Source organism: Canis lupus, chromosome 17 (genome assembly GCF_048164855.1).
Source record: "Canis lupus baileyi chromosome 17, mCanLup2.hap1, whole genome shotgun sequence".
NCBI classification, from domain to species: Eukaryota; Metazoa; Chordata; class Mammalia; order Carnivora; family Canidae; genus Canis; species Canis lupus.
In genome coordinates, this window is record NC_132854.1 from 29,136,907 (window position 1) to 29,160,673 (window position 23,767).

A 23,767-nucleotide genomic window follows, 5' to 3' on the forward strand; every position below is an offset into this window, starting at 1 on the left:
ACCATTCTACTCTCTGCTTTATGATTTTGACTACTTCATATTCCACATGTAAGATCATATACCATTTGTTTTTCTGCATCTGACTTATTTCACTTAGCATGATGTCCTCCGGTTTTGGCCATGTTGTGGCAAATGACAGGATTTCCTGATTTTTAAAGGCTAAATAATATTTCATTGTATTTGTGGGCCACATTTTCTTTATCTGTTCATCTGTCAATGGGCATTTAAGTTGTTTCCATATCTTGGCTATTTTGTTTCCTTTTTTTAAAAAAAGATTTTATTTATTTATTCATGAGAGATAGAGAGAGAGAGAGGCAGAGATACAGGCAGAGGGAGAAGCAGGCTCCACGTAGGGAGCCCAATGTGAGACTCGATCTCAGGTCTCCAGGATCAAGCCCTGGGCTGAAGGTGGCACTAAACCACTGAGCCACCTGGGCTGCCCCATATCTCAGCTATTTTGAATAATGCTGCAATGAATGTACAACCTCAATAGCAACAAACCAAATAATTTGATTGGAAAATGAGCAAAAGACCTGAATAGATATTTCTGGAAAGAAGATATAAATGGCCAGCAGATATATGAAAAGGTGCTCAACATTGATATTCAGGGAAATACACCTCACACCTGTTAGAATGACTATTAGCAAAAAAGACATATGATAACAGTTCTTTTCATGCATTGTGCAGCTATAGCTCCTGGTCCCAAGAAGCATCTGAAGTGTGTAGCAGCTCCAGCAGCTGCTGGATAAACTGGTGTATTTGCCCCTTGTCCATCTATTGGTCCCCATGAACTGAGAGGATATCTCCTTTTCATCACTTTTCTAAAGAATAGACTTAAATATGCACTAAATGGAGATGAAGTAAAGAAGACCTGTATGCAGCGTTTTATTAAGATTTGATGGCAAGGTCTGAACTGATAAAACGTACTCTGGTGGTTTGATGGATGTCATCAGCATTGGCAAGACTGGGGAGAATTTTGGTCTGATCTATGGCACGAAGGGTCACTTTACTGTCTACTTTGCTGAGGAGGTCAAGTATAAGTTGTGCAAATTGAGAAAGACCTTTGTGGGGACAAAAGGAATCCCAAATCTGGTGACCCATGATGCTCACACCATCTGCTATTCTGAACCTCCCATCAAGGTGAATGACACCACTCAGATTGATTTGGAGACTGGAAAGATCACTGATTTCATAAAGCTTGACATCGGTAATCTGTGTATGGTGACAGATGTGCTAACCTGGGAAGAATTGGTCTGATCACCAACAGAGAGACACCTCGGTTCTTTTGATGTACTTCACATGGCAGATGCCAATGGCAACAGGTTTGCCACCTGGCTCTCCAGTGTTTTTGTTATTAGCAGAGACAACAAACCATGTGTTGCTCTTTGCTGTGGAAGTGGTATCTTTTTCACCATTGATGAGAAGAAAGACAAGAGACTGGTGGCCAAATAGAGCAGTGGGTAAATTGGTTTTTAGGTGACATGATTGGAAGTCTTTATACTTAATTAAAGATAATATGGCATGGAAAACAAAAGAAATGATAACAGGTGAGGATGGTAAGGATGGGGGGAGAAAGGGAACCCGTGTGTGTTGGTGGTGGGAAGGTCAATTGATGCAGCCATTATACCACACAGTGTGGGAGGTTCCTCAAACAATTGAAAATGGAACTACCTTATGATCCAGCAATGCCATATTCTGGGCATATCCAAAAGAAACGAAATCAGGGTCTTGAAGAGGTATCTGCACTCCCTTGCCTATCTTTCTGGATGAGGTAGCAGTGAGAGGAAGCCCTTACTATATGACTAACAGTGTGCCAGGCACTGTTCTAGGAACTGTACATATATTAGTGAATATAATCCTCATGCAATCCTGTGAGATAGTGAGGATAAGGTCACATTGGCAGAAAGTGGCAGAACTGAGCTGGAATTTGGCTGGCTGGCTCAAGTCTGTGTCCTTGACCAGCAGGCTACAGTGAATTGTATCCCTGAATTATCAACCATCTAGCTGTATTGACCAAACTTGTGTAGTATCATGTAACTAGATCATGAAAACCCCCTAGCGATTTTCCTTGGTTGGAAGTATTTTAACCTGTCAGAAGTCTTTTCCAAATTGTTGGTGGATTTAGAGACCTATTATTCAAGGCTGAAGTCAGCTAGTATTAGTTGGCCACATAATTTATTATCGTGTCGATGGGACATTTTGAAGAAGGAAATTGGGTGCTATTAATAATTACACACTTAGAAAACTGACATAATCTGGGCTGTCCCAGGCAAATCTGGGCATATAGTTGCCTGGCAAAGTACCTTGAAGCCTGGAAGCTCAACTTTCTTAGAATGTAGAAAGGAAAACAGCTGGAAATTCTTGCCAATTCTCTGGATGCCCTTGGAAAATGAAAGCAAATAATGGGTACAGTTGGAATCACCACATTGGCCTCCTACTTTGTAAATTGGAACCCCATTTTACTTTATTTTAAAAAGATTTTATTTATTTATTTGAGACAGAGACAGAGACAGCATGTGCCAGGTGGAGGGACAGAGAGAGAGAGAGGGAGAAGGGAACAGACTCCCCACTGATCATGGAGCCCGATGCAGGGCTCAATGTGGGGCTCAATCCCAGGACTCTGAGGACATGACCTGAGCCGAAGTCAGATGCCCAACCAGCTGAGCCACCCAGGCACCCCGGAACCCCATTTAAAAATCAATTTGAGAGTCTTAAAGCCTACTTTTAGAAATTGTTAAATCGAGCCTAGACTCTAGGCATCCTTAAAAGCAATCCTAGCCTTCCAGATTGCCAGTAGGCAAACAGCTGCGAATTTTTGCTGGTGAGGGTCTCAGGGGTTGGTGCCCCAGTCAGTTAAAGCTCCCTGCTATCTCCTCCTGCCCACCATCACCACCCACCACTCCCTGGTCATAGCCTTGGACAGTTGCTTTAGTCCATTAACGTCATCATTGTCACTAGGTGGTAAGGAATAGTAAGCAGCCTTTTTCTCAACTCACTGAAACTGCTTACAACATAGCACAATGCTGGATACATGGTGGGTGCTTAATCCAGATTGCTGGATGAAAATGAATGAATGAATGAATGAATGAACGAACAAATGAATGAACATGGGGAAGGACTGTTGCCCTCTTGGCACTGTTAGCAGCAATAACACACTGCACTGCCAATGGGAATACAGGTAGTGTTTTCATGGCCCTTCATGTTTTAGGGAATAGGTTATAAAATATTCCAACTGAAAGTCAAGTTGCCTATAAAAAATAGAAATCCACAATCTTTATGCCTGAGTGGCCTATTAGAATAGATTAATTCTGGTGGTATGGCTGCTAAGACACCTATAATTTGATGATAATGTTCCTCATGTTCAAAATGTTGTTCCAACTTTGACAGCTGGATTTAGGAAAAGTGCGATCCCATAAATATATAAGCCTGACTGCAGGATTTCCATCTTTGAACTTTTGGTACTTCTTTCCCACTTAGGTCGTCCTTGGCCCCACTTCATTCATCTAAGACCTGCCTTTTCCTGGGAGTCTGATCGAGTCTGTCTTCTTTGTGTTGCATTTCTCCACCATCATTCATGGTGAACTCTCTTCCATCTTCCACCTGAATCCTGTAACACAATCAATCTGTTTGCCCCATTGAGTAAGAGGCACAATGTGTATGGTTTAAGTGGGTAGGCACACCAATCTACATAATAAGTTACATAAGAATGTTTTTACAGAGAAGACTGTGTGTCTTTTCCTTGTCCTGATTACTGATAGATATATGTGTTGCAGAATTAATTCTCACAATTGCTTTTATTATAACATAACCGTTAGGTAGCCAAGTTCTGGGGAGGGGGGAAGAATTTTAGACCTCAACTACTTCTAACGATTAAAAGCTATGTGTATCTACTCAAAAGAACCTAAAGAATGCTCAGATAGGGATCCCTGGGTGGTGCAGCGGTTTGGCGCCTGCCTTTGGCCCAGGGCGCGATCCTGGAGACACGGGATCGAATCCCACATCAGGCTCCCGGTGCATGGAGCCTGCTTCGCCCTCGGCCTATGTCTCTGCCTCTCTCTCTCTCTCTCTCTCTCTCTGTGACTATCATAAATAAATAAAAATTGAAAAAAAATTAAAAAAAAATAAATAAAAGAATGCTCAGATAGGCTTAGATCAGTAACGAGAATATTAATCAAAGGTGTGAGGACTTAAGTGTTATAATTGTCTTATAAATAGTAGACAATGATTGCTTGGTTTATAATGAGCACTGGATTATTTCTGTTAATGACTAACCAGAAATGTGCATAAGTAACATATATTTGCAACATTTATTATGTAAGTAGATGAATGCAGTTGTGCATAGCAGTTCAAGGCAGCATATGTGTGGTTAATCAGAATGATATAGGCAATAGGTGAGATAAGACTTCAGGTAAGTGATCACTATGAATTTTTCAGATCTTTCCTAGCACTAAAGCAATGCCTAAGGATGTAACGACTTTTTCCAAATACCCACTTAATGACAGAAGGATGAGGTACCTTATGTTGATTATGACATACTAAACACAGCTGTAGTGTTCTAAGAGTTAAGCATCCCTCATGTGAGTCCAACATACACCAGGATGCAAATGAAAACAGCCTGTTGGTTTTTTTCTTTGGTTCTCCAGTTGTGCTAAGTAAGAAGGAATAGATGAATAAACTTAGGCATGAGGATGTTTCTTACTTCACAAAGGCAACACAGAGAGGTTTCCTGAGTCCCAAGTCAGTGCTTTCAGTTTCCTATGTTACATAATGAATTTACATTCTTTTAATGGGTGAGTTACACAGAGGACATTAGCCAGAGGATGAACTTCCATGTTTTCCCTTCTTGTTCCCTGATCACCATCCTGAATTGGTGATAGTAGAACTTAAAAGATAGTATGATGGTAGGTGGATGTTATTATAGTCCTTCTGGTACCATCTCCACAGCATTTGCCACGTGTAATACTCATAAGTTTTGTTGGTGCTATTAATGAAGAATTCGCATTGAGAAGAAAAGTGATTTGGGAAGGCGAGAGTGAAAAGCATTTTTTCTCTAGTATTTCTGAATGATGCTGCAGGGGGCAGCAAGAAAGCATTCCTTCTGGGCACAGAGAAATGGTCTCTTTTGAGTTGGTAAACAGAGAATGTGGGTGTGCTGGCCCATCAAGTTAATGCAAATGAACAATATACCCAGAGTACTACAGTCCATGGGAAAAAGAGGAAGTAGGGATGTGTTCCACCTCTTCAAAACATTATACCCACATAGCAATTTTATAAATTCTTTTGTCAATTTTACATATCATTCTTCCGTATATTGTTCTTAACTACATGATCATGATGAATAGAAGCAAATTAGACATATTACTCTATATAGGAGGCCATATTGACCCATTCTAAAGTGCATTATTGGACCAATTTTAAAACAGAAGAATCAAAGTAATTGATTGGTGGCTGTGGGAATGTTGCTTCCACCAATATTTAAGTATATTTTGAACTCTGTATGCAGCTAAGAGAAACTAATTGAAGTCACATATGCATAATTTTTGGTGCAACAAAAACAGAAAGAAAATATTCTGAAGAGCAAATTTTAAAGCCACGACACTCCAATATTTCATCCAAATAAAAACTAAAAGTCCTTCACACTGGCATAAAGTATTACTTTTTCATCTCTTTAAATAATTTGTAAGGTAAGTTATTCTTACTTTGAGAAATGTGTGTTTTAGGAAATTTTCCAACATGAATTTTGGAGAATAATATAACAAATACTTAAAATCAATTCTAGATCGCCAAAATTTTAAGTGATAATTTTGGCAGCCTTTCCAAGAATCATGATTTTATTCTAGATTTTTTATGTAAAACATGCTAAATTAGCGCATGTTCATTGTTTCTATTGCTTTTTCAATTACCATACTTCTGACATATTATGGTGTACACCTTAATTTCCTTATGATTCTCAAATTACTTTTGCTTAAAAGTAAGCAAATTCCTCTTAAGTTTGGTTCATTGTTTTATTTGGTTGAAGCCAGCTGAAGGGAGAATCTAGACATATCTGTTTGCATGTGTCCAGTTTTTTATCCACCCAGATACAAGTCAAGACGTAGATGGGAAAATGGAACCAAGCTTCCAAGGAATTGCATTTAACATTTAGGAAAAATTCTCGCCACATAAAAACTCACTAATTACTGTCACGGGTGCCTTGCTTCTCGATCGCCCCTATCTTGTTTTCATGGTTGAGAGAAACTTATCTTTCTCAAGCAGATTTGGGGGCCCACTGAACACATAGCGACATAATTGACATGTTAGTCTCTTTGCTGCTCTCTTAAGGCTCAGTGCATACTGATGGCAGTCATCCAAACCAGTCTTCTCCACCTTTCACTTAACAAGCATAAAAATAAATGAATATTTAAAGTAGCAGCAAATGTATTAACTGGAAACAAATAGGTTTCATTTGTAACAAGTGCACACGGGTTAATTAACAAGAAGGAGCTTTTGTGTTGAAACAGGCTCCCTGATGCTGGTCGGGCTGGTGCCGTTAAGGGCCAATTGAGCTCCATAGGATAATTATCAGGTATCAGTGCACTCTTCCGTTGGTTAACAAAGTGCTGCCCACGATTTGCCTAAACCTATAAACCGTCATCTGTGATCCTCAGCAGCAATTAAGTGACAAACATCTTCTTGGCTGAGACTTGGGATAACAAGAGTCACGTAGTATTTAAGTAGCCAGAAGGATATTTTTGAATGTCAACTTTGAAGACCACTCTTTCGATCACAAAGCATCAGACAGAAGCATGTTTTGTATTATGTGGCAGAGGAAACACCATGGTACTTTTAAAAGAGATACTAAAATGGCCATACAGAATAGTTGAAGCAGTGCGTAGTTGAACAGCACTGATCCTCAAACCTGGCCGTATTTAGCAGGTGTGGTAGAATAGAGAGACACAACTCCACTCCTCCTAGCACTGTTGAGCCACTTTCCTGCCTACTGTTCTAGCTACCCACCCACATTTGAGGAGGGGCTGTTAAAAACATGATGGAAGTTCTCTCAAAGTTTGGGGGTGAAAGTCTAACCAATATGCAGCAGTTTCTCCAGGGCAGGAGTTACTAATTACTTGTACAAAAAAAAAAAAAAAAGAAAAAAAAAAAAAAGAAAAAGAAAAAAAAGAAAAAAAATGAAAAGAAAAAGCTTATTACTAAAAATGTTATATCAGCATTAAAAAAGTAATTTTAGACCTAGAGATTGCCTTCTATCACAAACTAATTGATCTAGAAGTTTCAAGGATGTAACATTTAAAACACTTCTGTAAGTACAGCAACAGTTCCAGGAGCTATAAACCTTACAAAGGCACTGTAGAGTTAGTTCAATTAATTGTCTGGTTGGAATAATCTCCAAAACTTGCAGAAGCTCTTGTTTTTCTAGTTAAGAATCTTCTGGGCATTTAGTTGCTTACATTAAACAATGTTGTCTAACTGGTTTGCATAATTGGTAGAGCTAAAAGGCTGTTCCTCAACATTAAAAAATACGATTATAAATGTATGAGTTTCCCTCAGTCAGAGGGTACCGATTTTTCCCCCATGCCCAAATAACAGCATTTACAAATGTTTTCATGAACTGTGAGAAGCTACTGCTCAGTGCGTTCTAATGTAGGATTAGGTCAACAGCTCTCTTGAAAGAACAAAACCAACCCAGGGCCAAACAGGCAGGCAGGCCTAATTAAGCACTCCAGAGTAAGGAGAGCCTCTTGGAAAACTGCAACGGGCTCGACCCTGTCTTTGTACTTCGCCAGGTTTCTCTGCACCTTTGCCACTTTCCTCTGGATTTATTATTTTTTTTATGAATTATTTAAACATGGCCATTTCACATCTACAATTAGTTTTCAAAGAAAAGGCAACAGGAGAAAATAATCACAAGTTAAACAGCTTGAGAACCACTCTGGTTTTGGCAGGATGCAAAAGGCCCATCTCTGTATCAGAGTCGCCTTTGGCAGGAGCTTACCAGACCCTCTTTCATTTTAAGTCCCTTAGACTCAGTCCACATGGCAGCCTGAACCCCTAAGTCCAACAGGGAGGATATGCAAATACCAGAGAGTTGTTTGTCTAGGTTAGCTGTCTGTGTAACTTTTGTGGATGCGGATGGGAATCGATGGTCATAATGTCAATAGTAGGGGGGAAAAAAGTAGCCTACGGAGAAGGGACATTTTTCATAATCATTAAGGAGTTAACAATCCATTGAAAAATGGAAATGCTAGTACCACTAATCACTTACGGTGATTGGTAAAAATGGAAGTGCCTAACAATTATTTTATCCTAAATACCCTTCTCCCATTAGCACACAACACCCAGTCCTATCTTAGCAGGGAATGGCTTCCAAAAATCACAATATCCTGGTCCTTTATTTCTCACCACCAAACCAATCAGCAGGAAGAGACAAGCAAGAGATCATCAAAATCATCTTTTTGCCCTCAGGTACTGCTACACTCTGCTGGAACTCATCACATTGTAATATAATACAATATAAAGTGTTTTATCTACCAGACTAAAAACTTTTCTAAGCTAGGAGCTTCATGAAGCCCACTCATTTGTTATTCTCAGAGCCTGGCATATAACAGATCTCCCCAAATTTCTATATATGAAAGGACTAAAACCCACAGTGTGCAAAATGTATCTCTCTTAGAAAATCTTTGGGGAGACAAAAGGAACTTTAAAATTCACTCACCAATTCTTTTTTCCCATTTTGATATTTCACAATACTCCCTCTGGGAATATTCTTCATAGCTAAACAAACAGCAATTTCTACTTCATTGTTATCAGTCCGGTAGAAGAATTACCTTGAAAATCAAGTTTTTTAAAATGTATGTGGACTCAATAGTGCCACTCACATTTAAAATCGGGGAAAAGTCATTAATCTGTTACATGGGTTAAAGGTAAATTGCTAAAATACATGACTCGGAAGAGTTATATTTGATGGAACAGTGGAATCATTTGATAATATGATTTGGCATTTATTGAAGAGCTACCATTTGCGAAACCCTCAATAGGAAATTATTACTAAAATGCTAACAACAATGTTACAGAATAAATTTTGTGACCCCAACAGGCAAATATAGAAACCAAAGCTCAGGGAGGCTGCATGACTTTCCCAAGGTCACATAGCAAGGAAGGAAAAGGGTGGAGGGCCTAGGGTACTCAGATCCTGTGGTCTGACTTGAGGCCTGGACCACTGCAACCAATTTCTTCCCTGTGATCGAGTAAACTCTGTATTAAGGTTGGACTTTTCTTCCCTAATTTAGAGGCCCTAATCCACAAGTGGTTAGTGACCATGAGCATGTTAACTAGACTGGCAGAGGTGGCACCAGTCCCAAATCAGCTCCCTCCATCTCAGCCACAATATAGTAGGGTACCCATAACACACTCTAGCAAGGTCACATAAGCACAGAATTGAGATGAGCAAGATGCCAGGGCACTTTGGTTTCTCCCAAGGAGGACTCTTTCCTCAGCACTGTGGGAGCAGTTTGTGACCCAAGGCAAGGAACACAGTGAGTCTTGCCCCCACATCTGCCACCTTGGATCCATGTACAAGGCACTGTCATCCTTTTCCAACTCTTTCCTGCTGATGACAAATTTTTGGCCAATCCACAGCTCATTAGTACTCACACCAGAGGATGTTGTGGAAGAACAAGACAGTAGGCCCAGTTTAAATTTAAATTTTCCATATTTGCCAGTAAAGCAAATTGAAAACGATGTTTCCAAAACTGGACTTAAAACCAATGGCTAATTTGCCAATTTTATGGAATACTTAGGAATGTAACCATTACTGTTACTTTACACATTGACAAAGCTATCTGAAAGCTATTGCTAGAATACGTGAAATTTTCAGTAAAATTCCAGAAAGACTAGAGACTTTTGGTTAGTGCATGTGGACTAAAAGGAAAGGAACAGTCCATCGGTGGATGGTCACAAGAACCCAGAGCTATAGGTAGGGCGGTATGACCTATTTCTGCCACCTTTTCAGGTCTGTTGACTCTGAGCCAGCAGGCTGGAACATGAAGTGCTCTTTCCCACTCTCTGGGGTCCACCAACTGCCCATGCTTGTAGTGGGACTCTATTCAGTGTGTCTCTTTTAGGTCAACATCTTTATGCACAAAAGGTGAAAAAGAAATGAGAATAAAATATGATGAAGACAGGACTAGATCCCACCACTCTGGATAAAAGCCCTTTAGTGGCTTCAGATTTCCTTCCGGGGAAAAGCCAAAGTCCTTACAGGATCCACCTACCCTGCCCTCTCTGACCTCCATCCCTACTCTTGTCCTCTTCTCGCTTGTCTTCCAGGGACACCATCCTGTTGTTGGGCGAGAAACATACCAGATATGCTCCCCCTTAGGATTTTCCACTAGCTGTTCTTTCCACTGGAACGCTCTTCCCACCAACAGTCTGGAAAACTCACTGACTTCTCTTCTTCTAACTTTGGCTCAGTTTTCTCACTGAGCTTACTGTGGCAAGCCTATTTATTTATTTTTTTAAAGATTTTATTTATTTGAGAGAAAGGGAGAGACAGAACGCAAGCAGGGGGAAGGGGCAGATGGAGATGAAGGCTCCCCCTGAGCAAGGACCCCGACTTGGGGCTCCATCCCAGGACCCCAGGACCATGACCTGAGCTGAAGGCAGATGCTTAACCAACTGAGCCACCCAGGCATCCCTGGCAGAGCTATTTAAATTACAATCCTCACCACCACCCACCTGGCACTTCCAGAGCTCCTTAAACACCTCTAACTTTCTTTTTGTATCACTTGTTACTTTCTAAAATGCTACATATTTTTTCTCACTTATTTTATTATCGACTGTCTGCTCTCTCATCCTTCTCATACACTAAAGTTCAAGCTCCTTGTGAACAGGGATTTGGGTCTGTTTGGTTTATTGGTGTATCCTGTACTTAGGACAATGCTTCACACCTAGCAGGTGTTCAATAAACATTTGTTGAATAATTAAATGAATAAATGCTCTGATTAAAAGTCATTTACGCGGGACACCTGGGTGGCTTAGTGGTGGAGTGCCTCCTTTCAGCCCAGGGCATGATCCTGGAGTCCCGGGATTGAGTCCCACATTGGGCTCCTTGCATGGAGCCTGCTTCTCTCTCTACCTGTGTCTCTCTCTCTCTCTCTCTCTCTCTCTCTCTGTGTGTGTCTCATGAATAAATAAATAAAATCTTAAAAAAATAAAATAAAAGTCATTTGCTCATTGAATGAATGTATGAAGACATTATGCTAAATACCTTAAAGATACAGAGCTGATTAAGACCTACAGGGAGCATTCATACAGTGGTGATTCAGCATTAAAGGGCTAAGAGTATTATCATTTAAGGACAATTATAAAGACCTCAGGGAGGAGGTAGTATTTGAGTTGAGTCTTGAGGGAAGCTGGATTTCTCCATGGTGAGTTGGGGTGGGTGGGAGAGTGGGAAAGAAGATTTTAACAGGTAGAGGACAAAGCATGGATGAAATCATACCTGATATAAGGATCACCGAGCAAGCTGTTTGTTTTGCCAAAGTGTAAGGAATATGAAGGGTAAATTAGTTTCAGATTAAAGAGCACTTGAAATTACTCAGCTATTAGAAATGACAAATACCCACCATTTGCTTCAACGTGGATGAAACTGGAGGGTATTATGCTGAGTGAAGTAAGTCAGTCGGAGAAGGACAAACATTATATGTTCTCACTCATTTGGGGAATATAAATAATAGTGAAAGGGAATATAAGGGAAGGGAGAAGAAATGTGTGGGAAATATCAGAAAGGGAGACAGAACGTAAAGACTGCTAACTCTGGGAAACGAACTAGGGGTGGTAGAAGGGGAGGAGGGCGGGGGGTGGGAGTGAATGGGTGACGGGCACTGGGGGTTATTCTGTATGTTAGTAAATTGAACACCAATAAAAAATAAATAAAAAAAAAAGAGCACTTGAAATGATAGGTGCTTTGGAACACAAAACAGAATCTTAAGCAGAATAGTTTGGGTTGCCATGCGTAGGATGGACCAGAGAGGACAGACAGATGAGAACACTTTTGCCACTGGTAAGCAAGAAAGGCAGTGGGGCCTGGGGAAAAGTAGTAGCAGTGGAAATGCAAAGAATAAAAGAACAAAAGGTATGGATGTCAGTTTAAAAAAGTAACTAATTGGATGGAATATATGGGAAATAGGACAAGAAAAGGGAAGAATACCCAGCAATTGCACTGCTGGGGATTTACCCCAAAGATGCAGATGCAGTGAAATGGCAGGACACCTGCACCCCGATGTTTCTAGCAGCAATGTCCACAATAGCCAAACTGGAAGGAGCCTCGGTGTCCATCGAAAGATGAATGGATAAAGAAGCTGTGGTCTATGTATACAATGGAATATTACTCAGCGATTAGAAATGACAAATACCCACCATTTGCTTCGACGTGGATGGAACTGGAGGGTATTATGCTGAGTGGAATAAGTCAATTGGAGAAGGACAAACATTATATGGTCTCATTCATTTGGGGAATATAAATAATAGTGACAGGGAATAAAGGGGAAAGGAGAAAAAATAAGTGGGAAATAACAGAAAGGGAGACAGAACATGGAAGACTCTTAACTCTGGGAAATGAACTAGGGGTGGTGGAAGGGGAGGAGGGCGGGGGGGTGGGGGTGACTGGGTGGCAGGCACTGAGGTGGGCACTTGACGGGATGAGCACTGGGTGTTATTCTGTATGTTGGCAAATTGAACACCAATAAAAAATAAATTTATTATTAAAAAAAAGAAAAGGGAAGAATATTATTGTAGCTCAGATGTTCTAGGTATTAAAAACCCGCAAATTAAGGGTGCCTGGGTATCTCAGTTGGTACAGTGTGCAACTCTTGGTTTTGTGGTTGTAAGTTGGAGCCCCATGTTGAGTATACAGATCACTTAAAATCTTAAAAAAATAAAATAAAACGCCCAAGTCATTATTTACTTTATTTAGTTCATTACAAGATCCACGGATACGCCTAAACTTCAAATTAATCCATGCACTTGCTTTTCCACTCCTTGGTCTCTCTCCCCTGAAGTATCTGAGATTCCGAGGACTGTGGAATGGGTTTGGCATGAATCGGAGCTATTGTCTCCAAGAACTGCAATGTGAGCAAGTGGTGTGGGGGGGGTGGGGTGGGAGCAGCAGGCTGTGCAACACGGATGGAGGAGGACCACTTACCCCCTTGATGAAGGGCATGTTTTCAAGTCTAATTGTGAACGGAGGGGGATACCTGGGTGGCTCAGTGGTTGAGTGTCTGCCCTTGGCTCAGGGCATGATTCGGGATCTGACATGGAGTCCCACATTGGCCTCCTTGCAGGGAACCTGCTTCTCCCTCTGCCTGTGTGTCTCTGCCCATCTCCCTCCCCCCGCCTCCCCGTGTGTCTCTCATAAATAAATAAATAAATAAAATCTTTAAAAAAATAATTGTGAATGGAGGGAGAGAAAGAGGCACTGATGTGTTGTTATTATCTGCATTTTATAGCAAGGATGCTGAGCCTTAGCATGGTTGCATTGTCTGAATTTGTATAGCTAGAAAGTAGCAGCTTGAGGATTTAAATTCAAATTTTGCCTGTAAAGCTTATGGAAGTACATATCAGAGAAACCTCTTATTTCTTTAATTACCGAATAAATTTTTCTAGAGAAACTTACTCTCTTCTCACCCTCCCTGTCCACTTACTTCTCTTTCCTCAATGTCCTCTGAGAACTCCTAACCAGATGTTATATACACAGTAGGTGCTTTGGTTGAATGACATATTATGTTCTTTGAGAGAATCTAAACTACCTTGAATATTTTACCCTCTTTGACTCTTACAATAAAAATATACTTCAAAAATAATGATAATATGTGAATTTATACAGTGAAAATTGTATTCCATACAAGATAGCTTTCAAACACCATGAAATAAAATACTACAGTACTTAGAACTAGAGGCTATTAACCTAATTAGTGTACTAAGCATGAAATATAAATGATCATACTATATTGCGAAAAAAATAATTGAAAATAATAGCTAACTACATTTCAGAATTATACAAATGATACAATTATTTTATCTTATAAATGTTAAGATGACAGGAATATTGTTAAGTAAATGGATTAAAAAGATGAGTTTCAGGGAATCCTATAATTTTAATATTACCTGCTAGAATTGGGCATAAAGCTTTGAGTATAGTTTAAACCGGCTACTTTGGCTCAGGAAAAGCAAAGTTTGCCTTCCACTGCACTGCAGCATAGTTCCAGTACTTTCTTCTTCTGCTAGCCTAATAGGGACAGCACGCTTAGGAGTTCCAAGGAGAGGGTAAGAAGGGCAAATAAATACAAGGCAGACCAACTACAATTTACAGTGGTCTTTAAACATGGCTCAGATTTAAACATTAGAAAACAAAAAGGAAAACTCCACAGAGGGCGCAGAATGGAGACACTCTGTCAGAGCAGAAACCACACTTTTTTTGGTCATGCGTGCTTCAAACCAGCACAGTGTCTGATTGAAAACAGTTATTCAGTGAGGAAACAGTCAACCAACCAATAAAAGAATTACAAAGAGAGGCTGAGCAGCAAGGGTCCTTCTGATATATAAATCTAAGCATAATCTTTCCATGGCCTCCCATCACCAAGACAGAATTCAAATGCTATAGTGAGGCTATACCGGGGTCTGTGCCAGCCCCTGCCCGGTTGGGCAGTCACAGCCCTCACCACTGAGCTGGTGTCCCATCATAATGGGTCCTGGAAGGACCCCTAGACAAACACCCCTTGGGGGCCCTTAATGTCCTTAATTTTCTGACTCAGGCCTGCAGGTGTGCTCCTGTTCCCTCGTCAAGACGCCTCCTTGATGCTGTCCATGGTACCATTTTCTCCCCTTGTTTTTCCACTATGGTGGCACCAGAACACATACTCCACTAGAGCTCTGTGTGTGTGCCTTAGACTGGAAGCTGAGCCTGGCTTATCTCTGAACACCCAGCAGTTCACAGGGTCAGGCTGCTCTACAAAAGTTCTTTGGGTGAAAGCAGGAACAAAGTGCTGGTGAGAAGGAAAAGTATGAAGCTGAAATGGGGTGTGTAAAGAGGGTACTCTGAGAAGATCCGCTTTCCAAATTTCACCTTCAGCACCTGAAGCTGAGTGTCTTGGCACTAAAACAACTTGCTTTTTGGTTAAACAAAATTAGAGTTACTTGTTATTTGGCACAAGTGAGCTAAAAGAAATGACAGTTTCATCAATATTTTACTAATTTAAAACATTGTTTTCTGTTGAAAATGTCAGACTTGTAGAAAGATCTAGAATTATACATAATTCCCTAGATATTGGCATTTGTCACTTTTTAAAAACTGAATAATTTAAGAGAAATTTTGCAGAGATGAAGCCCCTTCACCTCTAAATATTTCAATTTATGCTTCCTAAAGACAAGAAATTATCTTAGGGAACCACAGTACAATTAACAACATCAGGAGACTAATACTGAGACGATACTATTAGCTGGTCTATAGATGTTTAGTCAGATTTGCCAATTGACTCAACGCCTTTTATAAGAAAGAAAATCCAAAGCCACGTGCTTCATTCAAGCCATCGTGCCTGCAGTCTTCTTTAACCTGGGACAGCGTTTGAGACTTTCCTTGAACTTCATGGCACTGACATTTTGTTAAGAGTGCAAGCCAGTTATCATACAGAATGTCCCCCATTTTGGGTTGATTTTATATGTTTCATCATGACTTTAGATTTGGGCTTTGAGCTCGGTGGCAATATCCTGGGAGGGGTGCTAAATTCTCCTCGGTGCTTGGTATCAGGAAGCACAGACTAGATTTGTGCATTTGTAGGTGATGTTAACTTTGATCCCTCGGCTAAAGGGAGATTTACCATGTTCCTCCACTTTCAAGTTCCTATTTCATCCTTTCTAATGAATTCTGTAGAGAGATACTATGAGATCATATAAATAACCGTCCTCATACTTTCACCCGCCACTTTTCGCGTGGCACTTCTCTGACTCAGTTATTATGATGCTGGTTGCCAAATGGTGAGCTTCTAATTTCATGACTTCTTTCACCTTTATTAGTTGCCTTTCTGCTATAAGGAAGAAGTTTTCCTTCTCAGCTATCTGTTTATGTTTTATGTCTAGCGTGAACTCATGGCGTTTTTATTCTATTCAGTGGGTTGCAAACTTTTACACTCATTTATTTTGATTCTCACATGGTCCCATATTTAGCTGGTGGGAGCCCCTCAAGCTGGCTTCTGAGTTTCACGGGTTTTTAATCTGCTTTCAGGTGGCTCTGTTTGCATCAACTATTCAATCTCACACTTTAACCTCACTGTTCTTTTTGTTGGAGTACTCTTGAAAAACCTATCTTAGAAGATTTTATTCTTTATAATCAAATTTTAAACAGTGAATTCCAATATTAATTTAGGACCATGAGTTACCACAACAGTTAAATATACTTTTTTAAAAAATTAAACCTGCTTTTTCTTTTTTCTATCTACTACTTTCATGATCATTTTATTTGTAGATTCAGAAGTAGTTCAATTTGCGAAACGATTACAGTTTCTGTCAACATAGGTAACGTGAAATAGAAAGTTGAACAAGTCATCCAAATCATTACAGTAAAACTCTACTTTATGTTTGATAAAAGTATTACTACCTTTCTGCTCTATTCTTGGTACTAAGTGTGTGTGTGTGTGTGTGTGTGTGTGTGTGTGTGAAGTGGGGAGCAGCAAATGGAAGAGGGCTGGAAGGTGGTGTGGCATAGGATTGCCTGCCTAAGAAATCTTAGAAGTCTACATTGATAAAATGTAAAGAACAATTATTCAACGAGGCTTCCTTTGTCTATATAAATATATTTGCCTCTAGAGAAGCGTTCGCAAGGTTCCTAGCATTTTAGCATTTAACCTCTAGTGTTTAAGGTTTTTAGGGCTAATTTTGACGGAGACATATAAACCCCTTAAAGCACATGGAAAAACAATACCTTTCTTTTGTGACTATCTTTTCCAACACTAGAGCTTTAAATGCAACTATAGCAGATACACACATAAAAATGGGTAGTCATGGTCCTCCGCAAGTCTTCCTGCCAGAATGCCTTGGTGTGGTGACAAAGGTATGTCATTGCTGAGCTCACCTCTTTAGCCCAGACTCCCAAGACCATGACACCATAGTGGATCCAGCTGAAACTGTAACGTAACTTCAGCAGGATGTAATTCCCCAAATCATCATTCAGCCACAGTTGTGTGTTAGCAGTTGTCCAGAAATTAGCTTACACGTTTACTTGCTGTTTTGCAGCTTTGCAGGCATGATGGAATAACCCCCATCTGCTTTCCCTGACCAGCAGAGGCCTTGCCTCGTTTGCTGGGGCTTCATTTCTGCGACTCTAAGAAGTTCAGAAAGTGGCATCCAGGGAAAAGACAGGCAACCGAAGCCTCCTGCTCGCACAATTGTAGTAGTGTCTGTGCTCCTGTCTGGCCTATCATATACCATTACAGTTGATCAAGCTTAAAAAGCAAACTCAGATTTTCAAGTAGAGCAGTCACTGGAGTACATTTATGGATCGTGTTCTTATTCCAATACAGTTCCCAGGGGACACAGTGCACAGCACAAGTAAGGTATCTGCTGCCTCCCTTCAATATAAGTTTTGCATAAAACAGAAATGCTAGTCTGTAAACAATATGAGTGCCTGTCATGCACACGGCAACCAGAAGGTGGCGCGGTCTCTCAACATTGACCAAGAGTTCTCAGCTCCACTGTTCAAGCAAATTTATTTGTGCAGAGAAGTGCTTCTTGCACTGTGTACTTACATTTATGCATTTGTGTCTGTTCCTGCTACATACACACCAACCCCTTCCTCTGCCTAGAATGAGAACTCTTTGCTTGTTTCCATTTCCTTTTCATCCTCTCCTCTTTGAAATTAATACTGCTTTGCCTTATGCATTAGAAGACTTGAATATTGCTCTTTGCTTATCTTCCTGTTAGAAGCATTTGGCTAATGAAATCTAAATGAAGCCTCATGATTACGTCTTATTTGTAACCAATTTTCATCCTCTGAAGATCTTAATTTTATATTCGTTCATTAAGAGCTTAGTTCAAATGATAATTAATTCTTCGGTCAAAATTAGCAAAATGAATAACACACATGGAGTGATATACATGCCGTTATTAAATAGGGCATTCTAAACTTCAGGTGTACTTAATATTGCATTTATATCTCAGATTCCATTATAAAGAAAGAACATTGCCAAGAAATTCACTAGTATTCTCCTTTCATTAAAAGAAAAGTGACAACCCTTTGTGTTTTATGAAATGGGTTTCATTAAAACGCATCAGAGGCTTTAATAGTAAAAAGGAACAATGTTTAAACAAGTTGTCAATATTTCACAGCAATTTGTGAATGCTGGCAAATAAGCATGATTTCGATACTTGAAAAGTACCCTTTTCAGAGCCACTAAGTGAACTCTGTGAGGAGAGTCACCCTTAACTTGCAAATGAAACAAATACACATTTTCTTGATGTACATTCTCATTTTTATGATTTCTTTCTGAGTCCTTTAGGCGGGAGATCCAGATAGAAAATGACCTCCTGTTTTCTGATATTCTTCTGTAAACTCTTTTCTTCTTACCCTTCTGTGCTTCCACTCCACCCTCTCCCCCACAGATGGGAATTTCTCTATAAGTTCTTCCTTTAACTTGGCCTTGGAGACATTGCCACCTTCTGCCCCCACCATCTGGCAACCTCCCTGCTTCTATACCACGTCCCCCCTCTTCTTCCCAATATGTCTGTCAGGATGCTTATTGGGAGGTGCAGCTCTCTCTGGGAAGCTTACTTAGCCCTTACATAATAAGCAGCATCTAAAATTAATTGAGCCGAACTGCCATTCAGTCTTGAGGAGTCCAAATAGCAACACAGGGAGGAATATGTATATGTTTGAAAATAGCCTAAGTTCTGAAGCAATATGGCTCATTCCTATGGGCATCCCATCCGACCATCCAACCAAGCACTCTCTCAAAAATATAAAATAAAATCACTAATCAGACAGATTCTAGATATTTCTCTCCTTATAGTATAGAGAAAATAGGCTTCTGTGAAGCCAAGTGGGTGAAATCTATAACTACAGCAGCTCTCTCATTTTTGGACATTTTAAAAACCTATTTTATATGTATAAAGAGAGAATCCCTCAGAGAGCCCAAAAGTTTTATATTATCCATCCTAACCTCAACCTGCCCTGCATTAGAATCAATAATGGTATTTTCTGCTTCCTCTCATGCCATTTCTACTCATGCCATAAAGAAGAGTAATGAAAGTTTAACCTCATACTGGCTCTATGACATTTTGAGTCTCCCTTCAAGTCTTGGAATATCCTAGCATATGCCCATCCTGGCATAGATCAGAGAACGGCAGGCTCAGGGGATGCCATATGGCCAGGAGCCTGCATGTTACACGGTGCCATGCTGGAGCCTCAGGTACCCCCAGCGAGGCTTAGATCTACTCTTGGTCTCCAGGGCCCAAACTGGATTGTTAGAAGCCCTTTGGGGGTGAAAGCCCTCCATGGTCACAGTCCATGGAGGGCTGTGAATAGTTACATCAGCCTGGAAATGGTTCAAGAGTCTACATTAATTGAACTGAATTGTCATCCTGTCAGATCAATCACAAATTAAAGCCTCTTTCTCCTCTAGGATAAGCAGCAAAGTGAATCCTATTTTCTTCTGTAGGAGTAAAGGGGAGACAATTCCCCACTCCCCCTTGGCACAGCCTGGGGGTTTTTAAGAGAGGACCCAAGAAGTTTGCCTCCTCCCACCTGCACAACACCAATAGATACATCACCCATAACAGATGAAGGATAAGATTTCAGGATTCCTTTCCTGGCATACAGTAGGCACTCAGTAATTTCAAAGTAAACATATTCTCAGATTCTTGAAGTTAAACATGGAGGTGAAATTTCATCCTGAAACTTCCCTTCTGCTCCCTCTTTTCTCTTCCCCATATCTTAGAGATTCTGGCTTTCTATTTATCTCCAGTGTCTATATCCAAAGTCACCTGCCTCCTTTGGGGGGTGGGGTGGGGTACGAGACCCCCAGCTCACAACAGTGGTCAGTTGAGGTCTTATATTGTTTCCTTAGAGAAGCATATCAATCCAAATCAACTATATTAAGATTTCAGAACAGTATCATATACCAATTCTTTAGGAGTAAAATGAGGGACCAAGCAGGTAGGGAAAGCACTCAGAATAAAATGGGAAATGGAAACAATGTGAGGGTAAGAAAGTAGGAAAAAGGTGGAGAGAGTGGAGTGAGCACTGTACTGGAGAAAAACCTGGCTAGTGATATTTTTTTAAGATTTTATTTATTTATTCATGAGAGACACAGAGAGAGAGAGAGATATTCAGAGACACAGGCAGAGGGAGAAGCAGGCTCCTCAAGGGAAGCCTGATGTGGGACTCTATCCTGGGACTCCCCGATCACTCCCTGAGCCGAAGGCAGACTCAACTGCTGAGCCACCCAGGCATCCCCTGGCTAGTGATTTTTAAAAATTTTAAACATTTAAAAAAATTCTACTGCTTTATTTTTCTCCCAGTGTTAATGGCATATAGTTGACATATAACATTGTAGTATTTTTAGTGTGCAACATAACAATTTGATATATGTCTATATTGTGAAAGGATTACCAGGATAAATTTAGTTAACACCCATTGCCACCAGTGTTTTTTTTTTAAAGGATTGCTTTCCAGTCTGGGCCTGAGCCCCCTCACTTATACATGTGCCCCTTCTTCTGAAAACCATTGTGCTGATTATATGGGTTGGCAGGTGAAAATGCCCTGGATTGGCCAGTGGTATGGTAAGCCCTCATGAAGGTTAGTTGTTATTTTTTTTCCCTATGGGCAAATCAAGATTATAAAGATGTCATATCTTTACAAATTAATTTTTAATAACAAATTAATTTTTAGATTTAGCAAAATTACAACAAAGACCCTAGTGGGATTTGGGGTAGAGAGAAATTAATAAAATTATTGAGTTAATCTGAAAGAAAAAAACTAATTAAGAACATTTACAAAAAAATGATTCAGAAAGAGGACTTTTTTTTACTTGTTATAAAGCAAGACTAATAAGGCAGCAGCAGTAGAGGAGGAATTATAGAGAAATCAGCAAATTGCATAGCCACTCTTTCAGCTGACCCAGCATAGCTCCTTTCACAATAAGGAAGTATCACATACCAAATGCTAGTTAAAAATAATTATGCAGGAGTAGGGGCGGGTGTGCGCCTGGGTGGCTCAGTAGGTGAAGTTCAGATCATGATCTAGATTGGAGCCCCACATCTAGCTCCCTGTTCAGCAGGGAGTCTGCTTCTCCACCTCCCCCCACCTGCTCTCTCTCTCTCTCTCTCTCAAAAAAAATTTTTTTTTAAATCTTTAAAAAAACTGGAAGTATCTTGGTTGTCATTTTCAGTCACTACTTACTATATCCCAAGGATTATGAACAGCGTTGTCAGGTAGAAAGGAAAGATCTCACTTCTCAGGGGAGGGACCAGAGCTTCCTGCTGTGATACACCCTCCCAAGCAGAGCACACACCTGACTTTGCTCTCACATATGCCTCTGGTAAGTGGTCATTTTAGTTAATACTCAACTGGCAGTGTAACGGGTATTAACTATGAAACAGGTTGGTCAAATTAAATGTAAAATTAAAACCAAAAAAGCTAGAAAATATAGGTGGCTATTTAGTTGATCTCAGGAATGTAAAGGGCTTTTTAAAAATTACTTTCTTTTTTTCCCAGCCTTACTGAGATATTATTGACATATATAACATGTAAGTTTGTTTTTTTTTTTTGTTTTGTTTTGTTTTGTTTTGTTTTAGAGAGAGCATGAGTGCAAGTAGAATAAGGGTAAGAGGGACAAGGGGCAGAGAGAATCTGAAGCAGTCTCCACACTCAGCCCGGAGATGGATATGAGGCTCATCTCACAATCCTGAGATCATGATCTGAGCTGAAATCAAGAGTCGGATGCTTAATCAACTGAGCCACCCAAGCGGCCCATAACACTTGTAAGTTTAAGGAATACATCGTGATAATTTGGTACCCATATATATTGAGAAATGATTACCACAATAACACCTCTATCCTCTCATGTAATTACCACTTTGTAAAGGGCTTTTAAGTATAAAAGGAAGAAAAAAAGTATAAAAGGAAGGAAAAGGAAAATTGATGGGATATACTAAGTTTAAAAAATTAACTTATTATACAAAAATGTCATTAAAAAATAAAAAGGCCATTGGAACATTGGGAGAAATATTTGCAAGAAAATATAACAGACACAGGACCACTATTCTAAATGTATAAGAGGTATTTGAGATCAGAAAAATTCTCCAAAGGAGCCAAAGGAAAAGTAGGCAATGAACATTAACAATATTCAAAAGCAAAAGAATTAATATGGTGGACAATAGATATTTGAAAATAATCAGACTCAACAAAATCAAACATACATTAAAACTTTTTTCAACTATCTGGTTATCAAAATTTTTTAAATTTCATAATGTAGGTAAGATAGCCATGTTTTCTGATGCACAGCAGGCAAAAGTATAAAAGGATGAACTATCTAAAAGCAATTTGATAATATATTTCATCAGATTTTTTTTAACCTTCTTAATTTTTAAGGCAGAAATTTCACTTTGAGAAATCTTCTCTGAGGAACTAGCTAAATATAGGTTAAGATTTTTTTATGTATATAGGCAGCTCAGCAGTTTAGCACGGCCTCCAGACCAGGGTGTGATCCTGGAGACCCGGGATCGAGTCCCAGGTCAGGCTCCCTGCATGGAGCCTGCTTCTCCCTCTGCCTGTATCTCTGCCTCTCTCTCTCTCTCTCTCTCTCTCTCTCTCTCTCTCCCTGCTCTGTGTCTCTCATGAATAAATAAATAAAATCTAAAAAAAAAAAGAGATTTTTTTTTTTATAAAATGAAAAGTAAACCAGAAGTAATGTCAATGCCTATAGAGGAAGGGCTCAATAGCCTTTATACATCTGTAGATGGAATATCACATTTCTACTAAAAATAATGTTTTCAAATAATTTTGGAAAAAAGATTGTAAGATGAAGTTAAGCAAATACAGTACGACTCTGTTATATGTGCAACACACTTTCAATTATGAAGCATATAGTCATCGTGAAAAGATAGAAGACTGGATCATTTTGAATTTCACATACTTTGATTTATTTTCTAAAAAGACTACAAAAAATAATCTTACTTTTATAATCTAAGAAGGTATTAGTTTTTTTTTTTGTGGTCTTAGCTTTTAGAAATAGAAAAGATGTATAGAGACAAAAAATAAAGACAAGTTAAAATATTAGGATGATCTGGAAATTACTTGAGATCATCAGCATGAGAAGGATAGAAATGCATTTAATTATGAAGTGTGGCAGGGAAGAGAGAGAGCCAGAAAGAGAATTTAAAAGCATAGACAGACCCTAAATGCTTAGACATGAGTGGTAATCCAGGGTCACACCCCAAAATTCACTGAGGCCCTAGGCATCTGAATTAAAAAGTGTCTAGGTTACCATTTTGCCTTCTCATTATGTAAATCCTCACATCTTAAAACTGGAAGCTAAACTCTGAGTAGCTTCAGAACAGAAAGTATGCTCTGGTTTGAAGCATTCATTACCAAAGCAGTATCACCCTGAGGGCGACAGGGAGTGAGTCCGGGGCTTCCTGGGCCAGAGGTCTCCACCTGTGTCAACATTAATTCCTCATCTCTGGTCTGACAATCAGGAGAGTGCTCTGTCCTGAAACCACTGAC

At 39.7% G+C, this 23,767-nt stretch overlaps 1 pseudogene; it reads left to right on the forward strand.

Moving 5' to 3' along the window:
• The first annotated feature begins 656 nt into the window (after positions 1–656).
• On the forward strand, positions 657–1,464 carry LOC140607757 (small ribosomal subunit protein eS4-like; annotated as a pseudogene).
• Positions 1,465–23,767: the final 22,303 nt, after the last annotated feature.